General features: G+C 31.2%; 1 long non-coding RNA gene across 1 annotated transcript; it reads left to right on the forward strand.

The window, feature by feature from the left end:
- Positions 1-1,960: 1,960 nt before the first annotated feature.
- On the forward strand, positions 1,961-3,587 carry LOC148627939 (uncharacterized). The gene is made up of 2 exons (XR_015922012.1): positions 1,961-2,098; positions 3,255-3,587. It is a non-coding gene; the product is annotated as an uncharacterized LOC148627939 (long non-coding RNA).
- The last annotated feature ends 2,153 nt before the right edge of the window (positions 3,588-5,740 follow it).

Consider the following 5,740-nt stretch of genomic DNA (forward strand, 5'->3'; position numbering starts at 1 on the left):
AAGACTGATTTTTTGTCAAAGAGGTCTTTTTTTCCATTCTAATGTCTCCTAAAACAACTTATCAAGGCTGTTCCATCACGGTTTCACTCAATAAGTCATAATACCTAATATTAAAAGAGGATCCTATTGGAATATTGAAAGAACATTTTAAAACATACAAATGTCCGTTTTAACCTCCTTTTTTTAATCCTTAATCTAAGGTGTTTACTTAATTATTTATACAAGTTATTAGCTCTTGACTTTTCTTAAAATAATTAAGGTTTTCCCTCACTCCTATGGCTTCTGGTTACGACTACGCCCATGACTATTACCAACTCAGAATATATTGCTCTCATTAATGGACATGCCTTTGCAAACCTATACCTGAACACCTGTTAAACCTTTAAAATGACCGTATGTAGGTTTCATTTATTTTCTTAATAACCACATACACACTATGTGTATGTACACAATTTATCATCTCTAAGCATGTGTGGTTTAAATGTACCTATCCTTGGAGTTTTATCTGTGTTAAATGACTTGTATCTTTCCTACGTACATACGTTAAACATGATATGTTTCCTAATTTAGTAAAATGGGATGAAATAACACACTGTACCCTCTGAACAACTTTGGTTAAAATATGAAATTACTATAGCTCTATACTTCTTGTCGGAGATTAAAGTGACAGACTTTACAAATTTGTCATGATTTTCTTTTGAAATGCAAATAACAATAGTTAACATACGATACTTCAAGAAACCAAGATTATAACAAAAAGATTATGACTGCTATATTTAACGTACATTTTTTTTTGTTTGAAACCTTCGAATACTATTGACCTATGAATCCTTAATATGTTTGATTTTTATATCTTTCTTTCTTTTTTATAGTGAATAGAGTTTTCTATTTTTCATATTGATAAAATGTTAATCATTGATACTTAAATATTATTTAATTTTGTATTGTTTTTTTTTAAATTTGTTTCTGGCTATATAAGTAATGAATTATTATACGAACTGAACTTAACTAATGACAAACACATAATGCTTGAACACATTCTCAAATGTAACTCCAAACCAACTTATTTTCGCTATTTTAGCAATTCAAAATCGCGGAAGCAAATCGCCACAAACAAGTTCTTTTGTTAGACATACATTTTGAACATAACGTTTGATGCGAAAATAAATAGTATCAAAATTGAAATGAACTGAAACGGGAAATAAATTCGTATACAGTATCATTAGTAACAATTAAACCTCCAATTTACTTTAATTACAATAATCGTCGTATACAGATAGCAAATACGAACTTACATGACTCGTTTTGTACAGAAGACCCCTTTAAAATTACTGATATTATTTTTACTTATTCCACATAAGGCGAAAACGCATATTAATCATTTGATATCAAAATAAATTTAGAAGAGTAATCAAGAGGACCAAGGTTATGGCGGTAATCAAAATAATGTAATCATAGGACAAAGACCAGACATGGAAAACAGTCACGCACAACAAAGTACATAAAGCAACTAAAATAATACATACTAAGTAACAAAAGTAATAAGCAAATTGGACTCCACGAAAAACTGGGAGCATGGACCAGATTCACTGGTAGGGTAAGCGTCCTCTGCTTTTCTACAAAAACCCGCCGAGTTGCTCATAAAAAGTCAAGTCCGGGGTAGACAAACGAGGAAAGGAAAAGTATGACCTGTTGAATAAATCAGTTTTCATGGTGCAGATGGATACACCATAACGATCCATGAGTTCATGATGACGACCATGAAACTTCTGTAGTAATGACTTAAATCTTGTAGCAACATAACCCTGTTTCAGAAGCCTATTTGTTAGAGTTCTAGCGCGATACAAAACGTCTGCGTAGTTTCGGAAATCATTGATTAAGTAATTGTTCAAGTGTCCACTTACTCATCGTTCACATGAAAAAGTTCTTTTTCATTCTTGACAACTGATGGTTTGTTGCCATATTAGTGGTACATATATGTGGTACGGTTAAGAACTTTTAAATAACGTAATTAGGATTTCCTGCACGTTTGAATGTGTAAGATTACACTCGTGTGTCATTTTGATATTATTCATACTAGTCAGTGTCCAGTTTTCAGGTCAGTCACAATAAAGATAAGTTAACCATTAAGACACCTACATAAATTTAAATATAAAGAAAAAAAGTAGAGCAAGAGTTCTATCTCCAAACTTTTAATATCTTGTACTGGATCATTGCCAAACATATAACCTCAAATTACATAGAGATAAGCGCTATTGCTCCACACATGGTTTACATTTGAATTTAAAAATCTCTCCTACTGAGATGACGTTACAAAACTTATTTCATTCAATAATGAAATACGAACTTCTTCAGGTCGAAATTTTTGGGTCTTTGCCAAACTTTCTTTCATTTTAAGTTTGTTTCTTATTACTTTACTTATGGTCTGTTTAGTTTCTTTCATTAATTTGTTTGAAGTAACGAAAACCTAATGGCAAAATGTCAATGAAACTTTTTTAAACATTGTGATAAAATTGAAGGCCACGACTTTATCACACAATCGACACAATACATAAAATACACACATAAGGGAAGACCTAGTTGATAACAACATGTACTTATTGTAAAGGCAATGGTCCTTGTATAGATTTATCTTGATATGTAGATGGTAACCGTAAAAGTTTAGCCTTCTGGGGATTTACAGTTCAAGTAAAAATGCTTTCAAGGAAAATTTACAATAACTTATTCATTGCACAATGCAATTCTAAACCATTATAAATTATTACAGGAAATTTCAAGATACAGCCAAAATAACAGGTTTCGGGTTTTATCTTATGAGTTTCGTACATGTAGAACCTATTTTATTTTATTTTATTATGTCAAAATTGTTGAAAGAACTGCTGGTTAATATTTATAAAATCATAAAAAGAGGTCTTTTTCTAAAACAATCCAATGAAAATAAGTATTACTTCTTGACCATTCGATGTGATATATTGTACTGTGAATCGCTGATGTATAGTGATTTCTTCATTTTTCATTCATAATTTAGGAGTTACTTTATAAAGATTTATTTGTTAAAAAACTAAAAAGGTCTCTTAATTCAACATAAGTTTCGTAGTGTGGTTTTCCATTCAGATAAGTAAGAACGGGCAGAAATTTACGGAATTGTAAAAAGTCAAGTTTTAATATAATTATTTACTGGGCCTTAAAATCCATTTAAAGGTGTTATGATACTACCGATGAACGTAACTTTAAAATCACATTTCTATACAAAGGTGCATCTCACACGAAACGTGAATATCTCCCCATGACTTAAATACGTACCAGCCATCAGAATTACCATTGTACAGGGCCGAAGTCATGTTTTAGTAAAGAGGTGGATGCACAAGGAGGAGTCAGAAAATGGGTGCACGACAAGGGGTCAGAAGGAAGGTACACGATGAGGAGTTACAAACAAGGTACACGAGAATGAGTCGAGAAATGAGATCAACACAAAAAAAAAACTTAGAAAAGAGTTCCAATGGTGAAATCATTAGCTTTTGTGGATATAAGTGATGTAAATGTATGATTTTTATGTATCATTTAATAAATCAATTTCATGTGGTAACTATTTGAAGTATATAATCTAATTGATCACAATATTAGATAAGATAAGGAAGTAGAGAAATATATATGCTTTAGAAAGCCAGCTTGAGCAATAGGGCGACAAATATGAATAGGACCTGATGGTAAATACACGGAGAACAAAACATATGGCATTATGGATTTATTAAAATCTTGAATCATTTACTTTTATGCTCTAGAAGGGTTTGCAATCTCTACTTAAACAATGATGAAAACGGAAAAAATACACTAGATAACTTAAGTCATGTTCTGAATTATAGTACACATTGACACTACAACATATACATCTCACAAGTGCACAAATATATTATAAAATAGCTTAATTATGTTTCAAAGACACTCATTTGTGAGGCCAACAACATATTAGAAAGAGTAATCAAGGGAACCAAGGTTATAGCGGTAATCAAAAGAATGTAATCCAGGGACAAAGACCAGACATGGAAAACAGACATACACAACAAAGAACAGAAAGTAACGAAAGTAAATGAGCAACTCGGACTCCACTAAAAACTGGAATCATGGACCAGGTGCACCGGTAGGGTAAGCGTCCTCTGCTTTTCTAGAAACACCCGCCGAGTTGCTCATAAAAAGTCAAGTCCGGGGTAGACAAACGAGGAAAGGAAAACTATGACCCGTTGAATAAATCATACGATACGGAATCTTAATATTTAAAAATTATTAATTATCTACACTTGCATGACGTTGAATATTCTAAGACATAAATATTCTTATGCAAAATATGGACAAATACGGTTTGAATCATATAATAATACCTGTATTTTTCATGCAATGGTATTAATGAGATCACAAAACTCATTTGCTACCTTATACAAAGAACTCATTTCAACGTCATTTTAGAATTAATGTAGATCGGCTTAACCAGAATTAATGTTTTAAAGATATACAGTAGGCTTTAAAATTTGAAAATGGCACAATATCCATTGTGTCGAGTACTTTAGTGAGCATAATCCGCAAAAGATATTGTCAATTGGAACGAAGCCTCTGTCATAATAAACGGGTGTGTTCGAAGATTTTGCCATATTGAGTGACATAATGAGATATTAATTTTTAAATAATTTTATAAGGTCCCCCGTAAATAACATTGTCATAGTACATTGTTTGTATGATTTTAAATGTAAATTGTATCAACTGATTTTGTTTTGTTTTTTTTAACCATTTGAATTTTTGTAAAAGTACAAAGGCGATTGACATCAAAGGGGCAAAACAAAACAACAAAAAAATATCTTGCACAGGTACATAATTTTGTTTGAGCAATTTGAAATTTGTTCAACGGGATTTTTAAAGCAAAGTATAACAGAAGCCTTAACAAATAATTGAAAAATAGGAAAAGATAATTTACAATGAATGTTCCAAGCAATATGATGGTGTGGAGAACATCAAAAAATGAATATGTTGTTTAAAAGAAACCCTTTACTTACTACAGTAACTGTAGTTTTAGCATTAAGATGCTTAAAGCGGTTAAAAACCGTGCAAATCGGTATATCTCATATTCGATTAGAATGGAATGCGTATAAGCCTTGAAAGTTCAATAAATTCAGTGTAACACTCCACAGTACAATATGAACAGTTATTTAATGAGTTTATAAAGTATATATTCTCAATTTTCTTTAACTTTTTTTTTCATGTATTTATGTTCATATTAACACTTATGTGTATGTCCAGTAAGTAAAAAAGGGCTACATCTGCAACCATTTGTTCTTTGTTGTGAATGTCTGTTTTCCATGTCTGGTCTTTGTCCCTGGATTACATTCTTTTGATTACCGCTATAACCTTGGTTTCCTTGATTACTCTCTCAAACAAACATTAAAATTAAGCTATAATAACTGCCAGATTTTAATGTAGCACAAATCAGACTGCGATATTGCGTAGATTCTAAAAGAACTGAATACACTATCCTGATTTGACTTCATCAACACTTTATATGTTACTTATACGAAAAGATTTGTACCTTCCTTTTCGTGTCAATGTTTTCTTCCATATTGACACACCAACATTGCGGTTGTTAGAATAAAACTAAAGATGTTTTAATATAACATTAATAAAATGATTGTTATAATATTAATACAATTAGCACTCTAAATATAACAAGAATGGATATAGTGAATATGTCGGAGAC

Source organism: Perna viridis, chromosome 1, assembly GCF_037379345.1.
Source record: "Perna viridis isolate PV_CMFRI_1.1 ecotype Kerala chromosome 1, ASM3737934v1, whole genome shotgun sequence".
NCBI classification, from domain to species: domain Eukaryota; kingdom Metazoa; phylum Mollusca; class Bivalvia; order Mytilida; family Mytilidae; genus Perna; species Perna viridis.